The sequence below is a fragment of the Saccopteryx leptura genome, chromosome 12 (genome assembly GCF_036850995.1).
Source record: "Saccopteryx leptura isolate mSacLep1 chromosome 12, mSacLep1_pri_phased_curated, whole genome shotgun sequence".
NCBI lineage: Eukaryota > Metazoa > Chordata > Mammalia > Chiroptera > Emballonuridae > Saccopteryx > Saccopteryx leptura.
The window spans coordinates 4530276-4550206 of record NC_089514.1 but is presented as its reverse complement, the minus strand read 5'-3'; the positions used below and the strand labels follow the sequence as shown (position 1 = coordinate 4550206).

At 52.0% G+C, this 19931-nt stretch overlaps 1 protein-coding gene across 4 annotated transcripts in view; it reads right to left on the bottom strand.

Moving 5' to 3' along the window:
- The window catches only part of DOCK4 (dedicator of cytokinesis 4), a 353243-nt gene that overhangs the window by 304490 nt on the left and 28822 nt on the right, over positions 1-19931 (bottom strand). The gene's annotated exons all lie outside the window — the stretch shown is intronic.

The following is a 19931-nucleotide window of genomic DNA, read 5'->3' as shown; positions in this document are numbered from 1 at the left end:
TTTTATCAAACCAATGTCTTTTTCTTTTTCTCCCAATAATGAGGAAAGTTCAGCACGAAGCAGAGATCTGAGATAAAAAGGTATAACTGCACATCAAGGCTCCTGTGACCCAAAAACCACCTCCACAATATTGACCCGCGTCCGGCTGCGGGGTCAGCAGAATGGGACGAGAGGGCGGCCACGCCACGCCACGCCACGCCACGCGAACGCAGGACCACGCATCCATAACTGGAGCACCCCAACGCTGCCGAGTTTTCAAGGCCAAAATTCCAGCTGATTCCAGCAAACCCGCAGTCCCTGGATGCCGACCTACCTCTGACACAGAGGGGAAGACTTAAAAAAATAATACTGACGAAATCCACGGGAAGAAAGACAAATGACAAGGAAGGCTAGTTTCACGAGGCGCTCTATTTCCATTGAGCACGTGCTCAATGGAAAGGAAGAAAAATAGCTCTCCCATTCACCAGGTCAGGAGCCAGCTCAGGGAAGGGACAGGGGCCGTTCCGCAGCAGAGCGTGTCAGCATCGAGGCAACTCTCCCATCAATGTGAGCAGTGAGCAGTCTCGACCCAGCTGGCTTCCGAGGGCTTCGATAGTAACAAACAGACTTAATATTCTTGATTTGCTACAGATTTTCCCATCAAATGCAACAGTCATGGTGGTGATAATCGGGCCCACAGGCCGCCCCACGGACCTCCTGGGGGCTCAGCTCAGTGGTGGGACGAGGTACAAGTCACAGAGTGCAGGGAGGGCGATGTGGAGGTCTGTTCTTCACTCAAGGCATTGAGAAGGTTCTGTGTGCCTTCCTAATGTCCCTGTCACTGATCTTAAGCCACCAAAACAACAAACAAACAAACACAGCCACCACTCAAAACATACCAAAGACTGACTCTTAAAAAAACATTTACATCCCCCCCCTTAACTTCAAATGCAGAAACGAAACTGAGAAACGGTTCTTCTCAGGAGCATTTGAGATCTTTCTGCCCCACCACCCCCCGCATATGACATTGGTCTGGCTCAAATAAACCCTTATGAACAGTCTAAAATAATAAGAATGATAATAAGAATACAAGCACAGTTTAAATCCAGCAGACTAAAGAATATGTCTTAAGGAGTAACATAGGAGAACACCAACATTTATTTAAACAAAGATCCTGTGAGGGTAAAGGATCCTGTGACTCTATGATGTCATAAGAATTTAAACATATTTTCAAGTTTAACCACTCCAAGCATATGTCACAAATGGGATTTGTAATCACACAGGACGTCAGCTGCAACAGTAACTGAATGACTACTGAGCGTGGAATGGCAAACATGAAGTATTATATTACAGTCGTTAAACTTGAACATTATTTAATGATACGCCGCACGGACCTTTGCAGGGTGAAGAATAAACTCTTAGACTGATGCTTCTCACCGCAACTATGCACCAACAGGATGAGATTTTATAGAACTCTCTTTACAACAGCAAAGTGGAAATCAATGAAATGAGACCACTGTAAACTTGCACTTAGTCAAAATAAAGGGAAAAAAAAGAGAGATCTTATAAAAAACCACCGCGGCCATGCTTTAGCAAAACTCTGGCAAACAAGCAGACGGCATCCTGTTCAGTACGGCTTCAGCCGTTGCTAAAACTTTCTTTGACTAGTCTTAGATCTAAGGTTCGAGCTCCGGAGAAGGGAAAAGTTTATACGCTGAGAAGTCAGAATACAACCCGGAATTTAACAGGTGTGATGGCTATTTGGAACCTTTACTATAAAAATACACGGACACTCCCTAACGTTGATCAACTCAAGCTATCGGCTGCATAACACGGAGCTGCGAGTCCATGTCGGGGAGCATCTCCTGATTCTTGCAAAGCTGTCCCTCCAACTGCTAAACCACTGATGGGTTCGTTTAGTTTGGTGGGCCATTCTGGGAACCAGCCCATTACTTATAACATGATTCTAACTGGAAAATTAACTGCCTGTTCCAATATAGAACGTGGATGCGTGTGAAGGACACGCCGTCCTAGCGAAACAGAGTGACCGTCCCCCCGTCTCTGCCACCCCAGTTCCCGAGCCGGCGGGCAGTGTGCTCACGCCATCCGACGAGGGCCTCCGGAGGCCCGAAAGCAGGGATATCTCGGCGGCGTCCGCCTCCCGTTGAAAAAGCTCACGACAATAAAAAATAAACCATTTTGATCGAGGTGGCAAACTGCCTGTCAAAACAGCACGAGTGGCGCAGCAAAATCTTTTCCTTTAGGTGAAAAGAAGACGTAACCTCTCAGGGACACCACAGCTGAAGAAAGCATAGGGTTGAGAACTACAATCCTCATCGCTGACCACGACCGTGCCCTCTCCCCAGCGCAGGAACCGCTTCATGCTGCTTCCACAGCCCCGAGAGAGAGAGGCCATTTTCTTTGCGCCCGCTCTCTGAAATACAGAGGAACGGGAAATTCTGCGAGGTTCGACACTTGTCACAACGATCTTCTAGGCGAAACCACTGAAAGGATTAGGTACCTTTCCCTTTCATGAATAAAAATCACGGCTGATAACATTCTTAACTGTCTAATACTGTGATTTTCAGTCGGTGCGCCTTAAGAATTTTTTAAAAACCTGCCATGCCAAACCATTTCATCAGGGGCACTGCCTTCTTTTCCCTTTTTATTCCCAAATAAAAAAGATGACAACAGCCAACACAGCAATGGCCATCCTGTATAAATGAATCAAAATGATACCTATACTTTTTGTTGAGTCAGCAAAAGAAAAAAATATATATGTGTTAACATATACATAAATATATATATACATAAATATATATATTATGTATATAGTCATAAGCTTATGTATGCCCTGAGGTGCACAAGGCTGAAGATTGCTGGTCTACTCTGTATCAGGGCAACGGCTCTCTGCTCCGGGCGGGCCAGGATGGAGACTGGGATTTATTCCCTGGTGAGATGAAGGCTCTCGTCTTCCAGAAACATTGGCTTGAGGTGAACACGCTCATCAAGGGGAGACAGCTCATGGCATCGGGACCCCCCTTCCACGGGAAGTCTTTTCCATCTTGTCCGTCAGTCCCAGCACTGCTGACCCACAGTGGTGCCCACCGCTGCAGACAAACAGCAGGGCTCACGCTCCAGGAGATGTGAGCCTCACGCACAAGGTCCGGCAAAGAGGACAGAGACAGCTGCCCCTGGCCACCTGGGCTTCCCATCGCTCGAGAGGCACTCACTGCGTGGTGGGAGGACCAGCGCGCAGACCTCAGTAGGTCAGACGTGTCCCGGCCCCCAGCAGCCTGGTGACCAGCACGGAGCGATCACAGAGCACGCAGCCCACACCCTCCTCGCGGCGACCCCTGCAGACATCACCCCTCCCGGCCCGGAGTGCCGGCCGGCTCGCCACCAGTACGGGCCCTGGAAGGGTGGAAAAGCAACCTCCTGTTGCAGCTGCCCACCTAACGAATCTGTCTGAAAGGTCTTCACTGGGTCCCAAGGATTTTAGAAACTAGGAAGTCTGTGGTCAAATCATTTTTGGAAGGATCACTGGGAGGACATATTCCATAGCAGCTGAAAGAACAGAGCCCCCAACCCGGCTGCTGAAAAACACCCGGTTCGGAAGTGGAGAGCGAGCTGAAGTGAACCAGGCGAGGAGGGACAGAGGGAGGGAGACTGAGGTCCGGGGGCGCCGTGGGGGGCGGAGCAGACCATGGGGGGGGGCGGGAGCCAAGGGTCACTGCTGCTCGGGCCCACGTGCAGCGTGCGCGCTGAGGAGCGGACGTGGGGACCCCGGAAACGCACGCACCACGCAAGGTCCAGACCAGGGGTCCCCAAACTATGGCCCGCAGGCCGCATGCGGCCCCCTGAGGCCATTTATCCGGCCCCGCCGCACTTCCGGAAGGGGCACCTCTTTCATTGGTGGTCAGTGAGAGGAGCACAGTTCCCATTGAAATACTGGTCAGTTGGTTGATTTAAATTTATTTGTTCTTTATTTTAAATATTGTATTTGTTCCCGTTTTTTTTTTTTTTTTTTTTTTTTTTTACTTTAAAATAAGATATGTGCAGTGTGCATAGGGATTTGTTCATAGTTTTTTTTATAGTCCGGCCCTCCAATGGTCTGAGGGACAGTGAACTGGCCCCCTGTGTAAACAGTTTGGGGACCCCTGGTCTAGACTGTGAATCTGGACTTCGTCCCACGTGATCGACGACAACGATTTCAGGGAGTTAAACGGGTCGCCCCTGAGAATGTCCCCTTGGCTTCAGCGGGGCGGAAGGGTGAGCAGCAGCGAGCTTGCCGAGGGGCAGGACAGACCTCGTGACCGCAAGCATTTGAGAAGGAGATGAGGGTGACACTAGTGACATCGGGGCAGAAAAGGCGGGACAGAGGTGAGAGGGACCGCGACAGCAGAACCCGCAGCATTGGGCGTAAGGAGGGATGAGAGAGAAAGAGACTGGGAAGAAAGCAAGACCTGAGGCCACCAGGGCTCCTGACTAAGGTTTTCTGGGCCCTGGGCCGCATCTACAATCTGGGGAGGCCTAGAAACCTTTCTCAGAATGTTTTTTATACGGGCATAAAAACACAACACTGAGAATGAAAAGGGACTAATAACACTGAGCACAGTGCTCTGCCCCTCTGGCCCACACCCGTCACTAGCAGGGCTTGTTAAAGCGGAGTGTGAGCCACCCCAAATCCCGGAGGACGCTGCTGCTGCTGCTGCCCTGGGGAGCAATTAGCAACCACTGGGGAGGGGGGAGCGCGGGGAGGGGGCCATGCCCACGGCTCTGGCTGGAAACCTGGGTGACCTTGGTACCCAAGTGCCCGCTTACCTCTGCAAGCTCGGTGCACGGTACGAATGCAGTAACTGTTTTGTGAACAAACGAAGTAGAACTACAGATACAATAGTGAGTCTGGTCCCTCTAGGCTTGGATAACTTACGCCTTGAGGGGTTGTGTGAGTGTGTGTGTGCGCACGCACACTTGTGCTCTCTGAGAAGCCTGGGGACTCCTAAAGACAATGGATTACATTGTTGGGATCTAATCTACAAGTCTTTGTAATATTCAGAAAATGATCTTCAACCTACCCGTCACCTTCCTCTGCAGGGCTAAAAACTTACAGCCTGCGTTCACGTTTCAAAGGAACACTTGGGCCATCGTTAAAAGGTTGAGCCGCTATTCATAAGAAAGAAATCTCTCTCCCCGTAAGGCTAACTGTCAAGCCTTTGGACATTTCAAAGACACTCTCACTCTGAATGAACTCAGCCAAGTTCAGAAGCTGGTCCGATAAAGGTCTCCGGGGGTCTTCTGCAATAAGACGGCTGAAAACAGCTCTTCCGTAGCAGCCCAATCCTTAGTGCTCTAGACGGGGATATTTCTCGAGCTCCTGACAGTGCTTTAACAGCCATTTGTTTCTATAAATACTTTAAATTTCCCTGGTCCGTTCTCACTTCCGATCAGCACGGTGTAAGGTCTACACTTCAGGTAAGATGCAGCTTCACCTAACCTGCCACGAGCCCCGTAAAAGAATCCGTTACTGAAATCAATCTGCATCTGGAAAGTGGCCGGCTCTGCGCTGGTTGCTATGGAGGCTGCGACAGAGGCCAAGGAGGACGTGGCCACCCCCGAGCTGGGTGAGTGCGCGCAGAGGCCCTTAGCATCGATCCATGGGACTCACCGTGCTGCCCTCGTGCCCTCTCTGAAATCCATTACCGTCGCCTGGAACAAAAGTTCTAGCCCCTTTTCAAGTCCACAGCACTCTTTAAATCACACACATACCCCCCCCCCCCGGCCTCCGCCACCCCATCGCTGGGCTGGGGCTGGGCTGCCCTCCCTCACAGTCCTTCTCTCACCTGCGTTCCCTCCTCTCCAGCGCCCACCACCCCTGCTCAAGGACCCGTCGGGTGACCTCTGTGCAGCCCCGAGTCCCCGTCCAGTGTGGCTCCCCGCTGCGCCTCCGATGCACCTTCACGGCCTCCCTCCCTTCCTCGAACGCGTCTTTGGCCCAATCGAGGTCCTGCCATCATTTCATCCTAACCCAAGACTCCATCCCCTCTCCTCCGCCTCCCTGAACAAGCTGTCCGCTCCTGCTGAGTCCTCTGACTTCCTGTCAAACCACAGCGTGTCCATCCGTATCTTGTTGGCTCTGTTACCTCCCTGACGACAATGTTCTGTGTCTGTCAAAGTCTTCTTTACCTGCTGAGACTCAGCGTGTGTGTGTGTGTGTGTGTGTGTGTGTGTGAGAGAGAGAGAGAGAGAGAGAGAGAGAGAGAGAGAGACCCCCATCAGCCCCGGAAGCCTTCCTCATCCCAATGACATTCCCTCTTCCCACTCCCCACAGAATAAGCGGTGCCGTGTTTCAGACGCAGCTTCCACGCCACAGGGCTGTGCGCCCCACCCACGTGTCCACCCAGGGCCCCCTCCCCCCAGTTACAGCAAATGCTCTGCAAACATCAAACTCCAGGACCCACGTCTCCGCCTCTGCCCGTGCGCAGACGCAGGCTCCCGCTCTACCTCTCTCCGGGGCCCCTGTGACATCGAGTGAGATCACTGAAGAGTCCCCTTGGAAAACGCTCCACAAATTGACTGGAAGGGATACTATCATTGGGAAGCTAAACACTGGATCCGCACAAACCAGGGAACCACACACGACAGTCTGACCTCGGGCTCTGACAGTGTTCGGAGGCCACGGGGACTCCAAGGCGGCCCAGGCCGTGCCGGCTCCCGGGATCAGCGGGGAACACGTCCTCTGGGGGGGGGGGGGGGGGCGCTGTGCAGCAAGCCGGGGGGCGGGGCGGGGCTGTCTGAGCAAACAGAGGAAAACAGGACAGACCAGGTCGGCCCTCTCCTCTCCAACAGCATCTCAGTCTCCCGAGTGGACGTGGGGACTGTGAGCTCCACCTCCCCAGGTGGCTGGAAACCCTCTGAACGGCGCTGGGGGGGGGGGTCTCCTGCACCAGCTATGGCACTGCCTCCCCGGCCAGAAGCCTGTGGCCACGGCGGGCGAGACGACAGAATGCTCCTTCCGCAGAGGAGCCATGGACCCGTCCGCTTTCCCCTCTGTGCACTTACCTTCCTCGATGACCTACGTGCACTCGGCAGCTGCCTCTGTTCAAGGACCCGCCACCGGACTGGCCGCCGGACCTGTCACCCCTTCTCCGGAGAAGGCGGCGGGCAGGCCTTCCCATGGAGCTGGGGAGGTGGGACCCAAGGCCCGTCATCCCAACACAACACAACACAACACAACCCAACGGACATCTGACCTATCGGCAGGGGCGGGGGATGGGGTGGGGAGTGACGACTAAAGAGAATTCACACAAAAACTGAGTTGTGTGATTTTAATACTTAAAAATGAGTTCCGAAAGCAGACGTGTACCGAAAAGGCAGGTGGGTGGCGAATTTCCTAGCGTTTTCTTCCCTGTTACAATGTCCACCTGGGAGTAGCAAGTCTTCAAGCACAGCCCAGAAACCACAGGCTCTGGACCATGGAACATACTTGTCACAACCTGTAGAAAAAAGGGTGGAGGAGGAAAGCTGTCCTGGGAACTAGCAAACGTGTCACACCTGCTTAGAAAACGCAACGGCAGCCTGACCTGTGATGGCGCAGTGGATAAAGCGTCGACCTGGAACGCTGAGGTTGCCAGTTCAAAACCCTGGGCTTGCCCGGTCAAGGCACATATGGGAGTTGAAGCTTCCTGCTCCTCCCCCCTTCTCTCTCTCTCTCTCTCTCTCTCTCTCCCCCGCCCCCTTTAAAATAAATAAATAAAATAATTAAAAAAATAAAATAAAAAATAAAACGCAACGGCACACGTGCCTGCCGCGCAGTCCAGCTAAGACCACGTCCTCGCTCCGTCGGGGACCCCAGCCGCTCCGGGCACGCCCCCCCCAGGCAGGCCCGGCGGCACGGAGGAGGGCTACATACAGCGCCCGTGGCTGCTGGAGCGCCTCAGGGAAGGCTGCCTCGCCGATGAATCCTAATCAGCCCGGAAAGGGTCATCCGAGCACTCTGCTCTGATCCGGGATCCACCCGCAGCAGAACCTCAACCTGTGAGACACAAACGCCGCTCATGAACCCACGGCGTTCCCGTCCCGCGCAGCGAAGCCTCCGAGAGGGGAACGAAACGCAGCCGTCGCCGACGGGCCCCAGAGCCGGTGGAAGAGAGGCTTCCGGCCCGGAAGGCGGCCCGGGGCTGACGACCCGAGCAATGGGACGGTCCGTCTGGACGCCTTCCGCAGGAGCAACCGTCCACCTGAGACACTGACACGTCGCGGTTACTGTGGCAAAACAAAACGGGAGGGCCTTCATGCCGAAGCCACTTTCCCCGCCGTGGCTGTAAGTACAGGGAGACAGATAAAAAGCCTTCGTTCCGAGCCTCCTAGCGCACCACCACCCTGGACCACAGTTGCCACCTCCCCCCCCCCCCATCCAGACGGAGTTCAACGCTTCACTGTCTCCAGACGTGGAGGGTCGGAACGGGCACATCGTGACTCCCGCCGTGGTTAAAAAGCTACTGAGAAAAAGGTTCCCTTTCCATCCTCATGCACGAGTAAAAAAAATAAATAAAAAGAACTGATTAAGAAACAATAGCTTAAGTCATTTTTTTTTTTTTCCAATGCATCACAATTTTTATTTTACGTCGTTTCCAACGGAGTAAGTGACTCCGGAGAGTGTGCAACCTCATTTATCTGGCATCTGAAAAGGACAGGCTAGAAGGGTGTTTTCTTGAATAACAAACACTCTGTCTGTCCCCCTGCCAGCACGCCTCCCCTGCGTCCCTCCCCTCCTCCACTCTGCCGGGCTGTCACTGAGGGTGTCCCAGCCCCCAGGCCTCAGACGGAGCACGTGACTCAGAAGGAGCCAGTGGCAGCCGACAGCCCCCCTGGCTACCCTGGTGCCCTTGGAAGTGGGCACCTGCCCCAAGCAGGACCTGCGTCCTTGCACTCAACTGCCTAAGAACTTTGGGAAGAAGGAAGGAGGTCTCCTTTCTCCTTTTATCCAAAAGCTGCATCCACGCTGGCGTGGCGCAAAAGGGACAGAGCCCAAAGGGAGGCCGCTGAACCTCCTGGCTGCTGCTCTGCCCGGAGCGGGCCGTGTCTTGGAACGACCGGTCCTGTGAGCCAACGCTGCCCAGGCAGGGCTGCCCTCTCCTGCAGCGAAAGGAATCCTGATCCACACAGGGTCCCAGCTCCGCCAGATTCAGGCGTGCCTCAGGTTAAAGGAACCCCGCCCCCGGGGGGAACCGGACACTCCCCCGGAACGCAGGCCGTGGGGACACCCCGCACAGCTCAACCTCTCCTTATGGATCGAGGCACTGACACCGTCACGCCTGTCCTCAAGCACGATCGATCATCCAGGCACACCTGACTCTTCACCAAGGAGGTCAGTCAGCACCGCTTCGTAGCAGACTGCCGTGTTGATGACACTGAAGCAACAGCGCACGCCTGGGTGTGACTGTGTCCCTCCCTGTCGCCCCTGTCACCTCTACTGCCACCTGCTATGATGACGGGTGGGTCTTTTCTAAACGAAAAACCACTCACCAGAGAGGGAAAAACTGAGACAGGCCAAGCTCGTTGTTGTGAATGACGAATCCCTCTGTATCCTCTGTCTCACGAAGAACAAAGCTGCACTCACTTCACAACACAGACACACGGTCAGACTGAGAGGAGAGGGAAGAACTGGGGGGTCCGCAGGCACAGCCTCGCAAACACGCCCCCCCCCAGCCCTGTGCCTCCCCCTGCCCTCGCCACTCCCTCTGGTCCTCTCTGCCCGGCTTGCCCCACTCTGGCCAAGGGCATCTCTCACTGCATGCATCCTCTGATGGCCACCAGGGTGGTGAGCTGCCTTCCTCGGAGCTCACTGGCTTCATTTCTCAGTTTCTCCTCTAATGTCGGAAGGAGGACTCTGAGCCAGCTCCTCTATTTCAACGAGGTCGACAACACGGCGATGTCAGTGACAATCAGCTGGACACACATTCTACCTGGGATGTGTGTCCAATCCGGGCACAATGTAGTGGGCGCCAAAGGGAAGTCCCTCTCATTTACACAGTCACTGTTGATTTAATCATTTATGTAACAAATATTTACCTAGAACCTTAGCAGAGGCAAGGCAGACACTCTAAGTCCTTTACAAATACTCATTAATTTAATATTCCTAATAAATCAATGAAGTAGGTATAGTTATTATCTCATTATATAGACAAGGAAACACAGGCAAAGAGAAGTAAGTAATTGTCCCAGGTCCATGGTGACTAGATCAATATGAGCCGAGGTTGTCAGGGGCCAGAATTTATATATACTCTTAAAACCACTGCGCCGTGGAAAAAACTCATCGTCAGTGAGGGCGGCCGGGGGCTGGGTGGGCACACATCCTGAAATGAGTTTAGTACACAGTCCTCCGTGCTCTCAAGTGTCTGGACCATCCATCACAAACCAGACACGTTTTTTAGTATCTGAGCAGACACCAGTGAACAAAACACTCGGAGACCCCCATCATGAAGGAGTTTATTATATTCTGCTCGTATTGAAATTACCCTGCACATCTTTACTGGTTAGACAGCGCACTCAATGTTCTTTAACCATCAACTTTTATTACCGTCTGATAGTCTGTAGCCAGCCGTCGAAGGCATGCATTTGGTAGTCTTTCTGAAAACTGAATAATTAACGATAATAATTGTTGCTCTCAAACCTATCCGGCTGACTTACTCACTCCGGGCCAGGAACTATAAATATTATATAGCATCTGCCCATCGAGGGAGGGGCAAAAGTAGGGTTACAGTTGTGAGTGCGCAAAACGCGGGGTTTATTCTTGTATTATGTATTAATTACTGTATTATATTCCGTATGCGCAACTGTAAACCGACTCTGACCCCACCCTGACTACAGACCAAGCCAGCGATGCTCTAGCTAAAATTCAGCAGAGGGCCAGCCATCTCCCCTAATCAGTCTTAGAAGTGTCCGGACAGCCTGTCTCATGCACGTTATTTACAAGTAATACTGAAAACCTTTCCCAGAGCATGAAGCACGCCAGGAATTGGGCTGAACGCACGACACCACCTAGCTCACGTATCCCCCCCGGCCAGTCCTAACAGAGCAGGAGGCTAAGGCTCGAGCATTCGGTCGGAGGCAGAGCCAGGATTCACGCCAGGGTCTGCGTGAGCTCCACCTGGCGCTACCAGGGAAACGCCCCTGGCTGGCGATAAGACACGTGACTACCTCGTGGCGCAGAACCATCCGCTTAAGGGGTAAAAAGCATCTTTTACAGTACTAACACCAGCAGGAACTGTCTAATTAACATTAATATTAAGGAGAGTATCAACTTGGGCTTTCATCTATGGTTCCAAACAAAAAATTGCCCGCCGCATGTCTATAAAGTGAATTCCTCTCCCTCAGCTATAAACTCAAACATGAGAATTGCTACTCCATTCTGCCATCTGGATATCTACCTAGCAAGTGCGTTTCTTAAAGTGACAGGAGGAGGCGGGGAGGGGGGGGCGGGAGGATGGGGGGGGAGCCGAGAGAGGTCTTCTCCACAGTTCTCCTCCTGTCGCGAGAGTTCTGACGCCCCCTGGAAGTGACTGCAGCCTCTGGTTACCTGTCGCGCTGTCTCCGCCTCCTAGCACCACGCCCGCTCTGGGGGAGTCGGCACACGGGCCGTTTCCGTCACACCTCTCCTCTCTTTCCCAGAGGAAAATCCCGGGCTGGGCTGCGTTTCCTTTCAACATCTTGTGGTCTATAGAAGACGCAAAGAAAGTGAGGGGCCTTTACGCATCACTGTGCGCTAGGCCAGTGGTCCCCCAACCTTTTTTGGGCCACGGACCGGTTTAATGTCAGAAAATATTTTCACGGACCGGCCTTTAGGGCGGGACAGATACATGGATCACGTGACCGAGACAAGCGTCAAGAGTGAGTCTTAGACGGATGTAACAGAGGGAATCTGGTCATTTTTTAAAAAATAAAACATCGTTCAGACTTAAATATAAATTAAAACAGAAATAATGTAAGTTAGTTATTCTTTCTCTGCAGACCGGTACCAAATGGCCCATGGACCGATACCGGTCCACGGCCCGGGGGGGTTGGCGACCACCACGCTAGATGATGCAAACCAGCTGCCGCAGGACACTAAAAGGCATGTTTGAAGTATAAAATCATCTAGCTGAAAAAACCATGCCACCAAAAACGAACAAACGAACGATAAAAAAAACGTGGCCAGGAATACGTGTTTTGTTCTTCTCAGCAACCACCCCGGAACACTTCCACAAGTACTCTGGCCATATCTGGTTACTGAAGATGCCTTTGGACCCGACAGTGTATGTCAAATCAAATCCTTTAAGAGTGGATTTGACTTGCCTGACCAGGTGGTGGCGCAGTGGATAGAGCGTTGGACTGGGATGCAGAGGACCCAGGTTTGAGACCCCGAGGTCGCCAGCTTCAGCGCGGGCTCATCTGGTTTGAGCAAAAACCCACCAGCTTGAACCCAAGGTCACTGGCTCCAGCAAGAGGTTACTCGGTCTGCTGAAGGCCCGCGGTCAAGGCACATATGAGAAAGCTATCAATGAACAACTAAGATGTTGCAACACGCAACAAAAAACAAATGATTGATGCTTCTCATCTCTCTCCGTTCCTGTCTGTCTGTCCCTGTCTATCCCTCTCTCTGACTCACTGTCTCTGTAAAATATAAATAAATAAATAAAGTTTAAAAAAAAAAAAAAGATTTTAAGAGTGGATTTGACTTTATATTCAAAGCTCAATTCTTTCCAGGGAATGGGGGATGGGGTGTAGCAATCCAGCGATCACCCTTAAAAGTTTAAAAAGAAAAAAAGTGTGTGAGCTGATTGGGCTACAATAAATTCCTGTGATTTCAATAATGGCAATATCACCAAAAAACAGATGAGTTGTTTCCAGTAGCTTCTCTGAGGTCATCACAGTTGCTTGGAATGATCATTTCTGATCATTATAGCTGTTTTAAAATTTCATTATTTTAATGAAACCTACTGCCTATTTGTTTAGGGGGTAATAGAGAAAAAAAAAAAAGGTGAAATGGTTTACCATCTCCAAGGTTCCCATCAGACCCATCTCCAATAGTTCTCCACCACAAAAGAATTCATTCGTCAAAACTCCATTCAGTCAAATGGCCTATATATAGATGGGCCAACATCCCAGGATCTCAATCAAGAGGTGTTACTCTTTGGGAAACAAAACAAGGAACGTGGAGCCTTCTTTTGCCTCCCCTCTCCAAGAAATTCAGAGGAATTCTGGAAGCCAGGAGAACAAACAGCCTCCGTTTGTAAGTGGGACAGAGAAACAGAAGCAGGCGGTCAAGTGGCTAAACTGGCAGAGCCCCCAGCCAGCGGCCGGACGGCCTGAATTCAGTCTTGGCCAAGGTCACCAGTGACTCCCGCCTCATGCACAGCTGTGGGACGGCCCATCCACCTTGACAAGTACATGCTTGTAAAGGACAAGAAAACACACCGTTGACTATAGAAACTGCTCGTGTCCTAATAAACATGCAAAACTCACCCCCCTGAGGTAAAAATGCTCCTGGCAAAAGGCAGGATCAGCAGAGACAGGCACAAAGGCTGTATCCAAGCATCAACCATCAAAACTGCCCTTCATTGCTTTTGGTGACCATCCTTTACAGCAGGGGTCCCCAAACTTTTTACACAGGGGGCCAATTCACTGTCCCTCAGACCGTTAGAGGGCCAGACTATAAAAAAAACTATGAACAAATCCCTATGCACACTGCACATATCTTATTTTAAAGTAAAAAAACAAAACGGGAACAAATACAATATTTAAAATAAAGAACAAGTAAATTTAAATCAACAAACTGAACAGTATTTCAATGGGAACTATGGGCCTCTCACTGACCACCAATGAAAGAGCTGCCCCTTCCGCAAGTGCGGCGGGGGCCGGATAAATGGCCTCAGGGGGCCGCATGCGGCCCGCGGGCCGTAGTTTGGGGACCCCTGCTTTACAGTTCCCAGAAAACGCCTTTGGGACCTTGTACTGTTCCCTGAATCGCGGTTCAAGTACGACCTAAGGAAACAAGATATTCCATTAACCACTCTGGATGGTTAACTGCTTCTTCAGGGGGTAACAAAGGAAAAACTAGACTCTGTAACCTCTAAGATCCTAGTAAGCCTTTTCATCGTGTAGGGGTTCAGAACGAGCCACCCCACAAAGTGCCTCTGTGGTATGTGGATTATTTTGAGGTAAATGCAACTGGGTCCCTACCGAGACCCCAAGGGCTCAAGGACTGCCCCCTCCCAACTCCATGGAAGAATTTAAATTGGGAGGCTTGCCTGCAGTAAGAGGTTATCAGAGATGCCCTTTCCGACCTCTCCCTGCGGCAGGTCAAACCTCCAATTCCTGAACACCTGCTCTTCTTATGACCCTGCAGTGATGCTCACCCCCCACCCTGAGCCCCAGGTGCCTCCTGACCTCATCCTCAGCTCAGGATGCCACCATACCTCATGGTAACTTCTCACAGATGTGGGGGGGGGGGTCTCTGACTCTCTTATGTATGCGGGGGTCCCCGTACGTATACATGTAATAGAATGGGTTTTTTTTTTTATTCCTTGTCGATCTGATGATTAGACCAGCCGAAAGAAGCTTGCAGGGCAGAGGAACGGGTCTTCCTCCCTCCCCATGTCATCGCTGTACAAGGAGAACCCCTTGACTGTCTCCGATGCCCGCACACTTCTCACCAGACCCCTCTCGCTCTCCTCACGGCCAATCACAGTCGCCCTACACGTTGACACCGGTGATCTGGATGCAGAGTCCAGTCACCTCCGTGAGCCACGGGCATAAAAACTGGAAACCACATCACTTTCCTGAATCACTGAGTATATAAGGCACATCACATTTCCTGACAGAGAAATACTACTGTTTGTGTGCATTTGAAAATATTCTCTCATCTCGAAATAAAAGCTACCAGGTACTTGCCAGTAAAAAAAATAAAATAAATAAAATAAATCACGTATTAACCAAGATTTAGAAAGTCTTTACCCCCGAGACCCACCGTACCCACGCTGGCACCGAGCTTTCCCCGGGACGCACCGCTTGGAGCTACAGACGTCAAGGTCGCCGGGGAAAGGGACCCTTCATTTCGGGCACAATGCCAGCACACACACAGACAGTTGCTTTATAACCACAGTTAAGCAATACGAGGAATTAGGCAGGGTCAGTACTGACCAGGGCCAATGCAGGGGGGGACGGGGGGTGGTTCTGAATTCCACTCACAGCTCTATTAGTACACCACAGAGGGAAAGATCGGGCACATCTGTTGTCCTGGTTTGGGTCAGAAGTCCATGACAAATTGTAAGATCAATGGCAATTTCCCACCCCTCCCCCCCAAAATATAAGCAGCGTGGGCAGTCCTTTCTAGAAAAATTAGAGACATTCGTTTCATCGCTCCAAAAGCTACAGTTTTCCAAGCCAGACCAGTAGTAACAAACAGTTTGAAGAATGAAATGTCACACACCGAAACTGAAATACCTCTTAAAACAAGCTCGTTGTAAATCTCTGAAGGACTACAATTGAGACTTTTGCAACCCAAGTATTTGATCTTTTACGGAAAGCACTTTCTATGGGGGTGGGGGTGGAGTTATAAATTATTCCGTGGTGGAATCCATGAAGCAAGTTTTGAAAATGACCGGGCGGACAGCTAAGGGACGTTGACCTGGGCCCGTGGGTCTCCATCACGTGACTGTGGACCACCCAAGCCCTTCTCCTGTAGCTGCTGTGGAGACGTTTGGCCCCTGTACCGAAGTAGAAATCAAGGCAGAGAGAAGCGAAAACTTCTATTTCTCAACTGCTAGCCTGGTCACCGCTGATCAGAGAAGGGGAGGGTAGAAACAACCTCAGTGCTTCCCAACCCCGGTTCAGGGCGCTGACCAGTCCCAGCGCGAGGGGGGCTCGCCCACACCCGGCACCCAGCGGGAGTTCTACTCATCAGAACGCACAGTCCACTCACACTTCCCTCTGAAGCCGTTTCTCGGGCCAACGGCTTACACCCACCTCTACAGGTTCCGTGATCCTGAGCTCCATGCCCACAAGCCAAGCCGGACTCACCCACGTCAGCACAAGAAGAGGCTGCAGATACCAGCAAAGAAAAGTACGATAACAAAACAGGAGAGGGGGGAAAAAAGAGTATAAAAGGCAAGGAAAGCATTCAAACATCCCATGTATTTAGGGTGAGTCATCCTAGGAGCAAACCAGCCATCTCAGTCGTTCCAGAGACACCCTTTTATATCGCAGAACAAGAAGTGCAACGTTTCAGGGCAGTGACCCTGGTTACAAACACGGAAGGTCAAAGCTCTATTCAGAATACTTACCTAAGAGAAAAAGGTTAACATGGTTGACCAAAATTTTCTTTAAAAAAAGATTTTTAATTAGGGTGCCAACGGGGGAATCTTAGTGACTCAGACAACCAAATAGAGGACCCCAGTAATCTAAGAAATGTATATAGCCAGAATCGTAAATTCAAATGCTCCGCATGAACAACTACCCAGACACTGAGAGACACACAAACACGGTCAGCGCCCGCCTCCGAGATAGCACACTCTCTACAGTAGTAGGACCTGTCCTTAAAAAGAGTGTTCTTATAGCATGATCCTTGCAACCACCGTCATGCATTAAAAAAAAAAAAAAAAAAGGCTAAACTTACATCATGAGCATAGATTGGCCCCCTCCCCCTCCCACTGAACATCCCCACGCAATCTCCAGGGCGTGGTCCACACCGTCAATGCTGAACATTAGGGAAACTTTCGCCAACAGTCCGGACCCTCCCCTGAAGCCCAGCTATCAGGGGGTCACACTTCGCCGGCCTCGGCATTGGCGCATCACATGGGCAAGGCTGAGGGGCTTGCTTCGGACCGTGATGCTCCCCAGGAATGGAAACACAGTTAAGCTCCTCCCCATAAAGAACTAACCAGGGAATACGACCACAACCTGCCCCACAGGCTGTACCAGAGCTGGGGAAAAGAAACACGATGGAGCAGCAGCAACCAGAAGGATTGCTGACAAGGTCATCTTTCAGTTCTCTAAAGGTAATTCCACCTCAACAAGGGCATTTCTCCCTTTCATATATTGTGGGGGGTTTTCTTTCTGTATCTTTAACATACTATATGACCCACAGCAGACACAGAAGGTTAAGTGGATGGAAACACGGAGTAGAGTGACGGAATGAAGCCCGATGAACCAACAGCCCACACAGGGTCAGAGCTGCAGTTGTCACGGAAACCCTGCATCCATCCGGGTCCTCCCCTCCCCCGGGCCAGCACCCGTCCCCCTCCCCCCAGGTGATTTCTTGACACCCACCCGAAGATGTCCTTCGTATTACTACGGTTGGAAAATAGGTCCCCAGATATTTCAAAGGACTTTTCTGCTGCCTTATTATTGTGTCGGGGACACTGCAAAAAACCTCCGGGGGAGGGGCTTAAATGACAAAAATGACAAATTTATTTTCTCACAGTTCCGGAGGATGGAAGTCCAAAATCAAGGCGCTGGCAGGGTCCCTTTCCTCTGAGGGCTCTTCTCCTTGGCTTGCAGACGGCCTCCTTACTCTGTGTCCTCACATGGTGGTCTCTACACACACACACACACACACACACACACACACACACACACACACACACAGCCCCGGTGTCCCTGGTGTCTCTTTCTGTGTCCACACTTCCTCTTCTTACAAAAACACCGGTCAGATTGGCTTAGGACCCGCCCTAAAGGCCTCCCTGTCATGTAACCGCCTCTTTAAGGTGCTGGAGGTTAGGGCTTCGACACATGGATTTCAGGGGGCACATGAGTCAGCCCGTAACACTGCCCAAATGAAAATTTAACACAAATATTCCAATACGTGCCCGGCACTATGCACTTCAGAAGTCTTCGCAGCGATTTACGGATGTGTCCTCTATCTAGAAGGCTCGTATTCATTTGCCCAAAACAGAGGACGTGCCCAACAAAAAAGAGAAAAACATTTCTAGAAAAAGTAAAGCCGGAGGCACTCTCTCTTCTCTGGGGGGCTCAATTCTCTCTTAGGGTCCCCGTGGTGTTTCCTGCAAGAAGAGAGCTCTGAGCACGTCTCCGAGGGCTGGTCTTCCTGCCTCTCGTGGAAAGCAAACCGTCAGAAGCACCTGATCGCAGACCCGGGCCGGGTCACCCCCATTCCGGCGAAGAAAACAAGTTACTGGGAAAGTCACTGCCCGTGCCGGCAACAGAGGTAAAACCAGGGCGACTCCTTCCTCCAAAGCCAGACTCCACTAATTACCCAAAATTACAGTAATTCACGTTTTTCAAGTGTTTATCTTCTGCCACAGAAATAAGTTCATTAGCTTGCAATCTCTCATTACGTGGAAAAACCATAATCCCGAATGGTAAATATCATAGCGTCCCGTCGTTAGAAAAACACATCAAATACACAAATAAAAAGGGAAAAAAAAATGTAGATTCTCAAAGGAAATCCCTTAGAGAGTGACGGTCAGGTTACTTCCGGTTGTGAGGATTATAGAAAGACCTTGACCCTTTTTCTTTACATTTTTTTGGCATTTCCACCTTCCTACCACGAAGCGTTAAATCTTGTGTTCTGCTCTCCAGAGGTGCAGGTGACGATGACCGCATTCTGTCCTGAAGGACCGCCGTGGGCCGACCTGAGCCCCAACAGACATGGTTTCAGATCTGAGCAACCCCCGGGAACCAGAAGGAAGCCCAATGCCCTCCGGCAAGCCCTGCAGGCCACGGTCTGATCAGGTGGACATTTACCATTTCCCTGACACCAAGGTCAGCCGGCATGGCCAAGGGTCAGAGGCCACGCAGTCGTTACCCAGAATATAACGTAATCCCTCTGACACGCAGCGCACGTGCCTGGTTAACGTACTGTCAGGCTCTGCAGGCATTCTGTCCAAACGCCAGGGAGGAAGCACCCTTCCCCGAGACACGGCCTCCCTTGGGCACCGTGTGCGGCAGACACAGCCAACGGGACAGTGCCCCCTCCCCCCAATTCAGGCTTCGATACGACCAAAGGCCGGAAAGGTCACTTGTGGACTGCAGCCCTCGGTGTGCTAGATGACTGTCCACCGTTTCTCTCTCGGAAGCCCGAGTGGCCGTAGGCAGCGGGTCCCGTGTGCCGGTCCCCGTGGGAACCACTCCCTAAAGAGATGAAGGAGCAGCAGACAGACGTGGTCGGAAGCCCGCGCGGCTCTTTCAAAGGCCCTGAGCAGCTGGCTCTCGAGGGTTCCAGGGGATGGAGCCTGGCTTTCCCAACGGTTCCTAGTTGGGCACTACTTAGGGATCACCCGCTCGCAGGGGGCGGCGCACGCTCTGAGCCCGCCGCAGACCCACCCGGGACCCAGGCGCATGATGGCGCTGGAAGCAAGCAAGGAGATGCCTGCGGGCAGGCGCTGGCCCCAGCAACCCCCCCCCCCAGTAAGACACTGTCACTGGCCATTCCAAGTGGAAAGCGGCCCCCAAGGGAAGCTACCTGGGGAGTATGATGTCCAACAGGGTGGTGACCAAAAGAAGAGAGCGGGCAGGGTCCCCGTGCAGCCGGACAACAGCGGCCCCAGCAGGGGTCCCCCACAGAAGCCGGGGAGGGCGGCTCTGACCTTCCCCAGGCAAGCGGCCCCTTTCCCGTGGCGCCCTCCCCTGCCCTCCTGGCAACCACCCCTCCCCCATTCCCCATCTGCCTATTGCTCTGCCCGGGCCTTCCAGGTATGATGTGAACCACGGCCGGAACCGTGCCATCTGCCCACCCTCGTCCGCGCGAGTCTGTGATGCCCCATCGACGTCCATGTGCAACCAGAGAGGGCTCCCATCAGCTCGCGCCAGAAACTGTGCGTGCGTGTGTCCCCGTGGACACACACACACACACACAGAGTCTGGAAAAGACAGACAAGGTCCAGAGAACGCACTGCCTCCTCTAGCTTGATCTTTTCTCTCCCGGGGGTCTTCATGGCTCAGATGCTCAG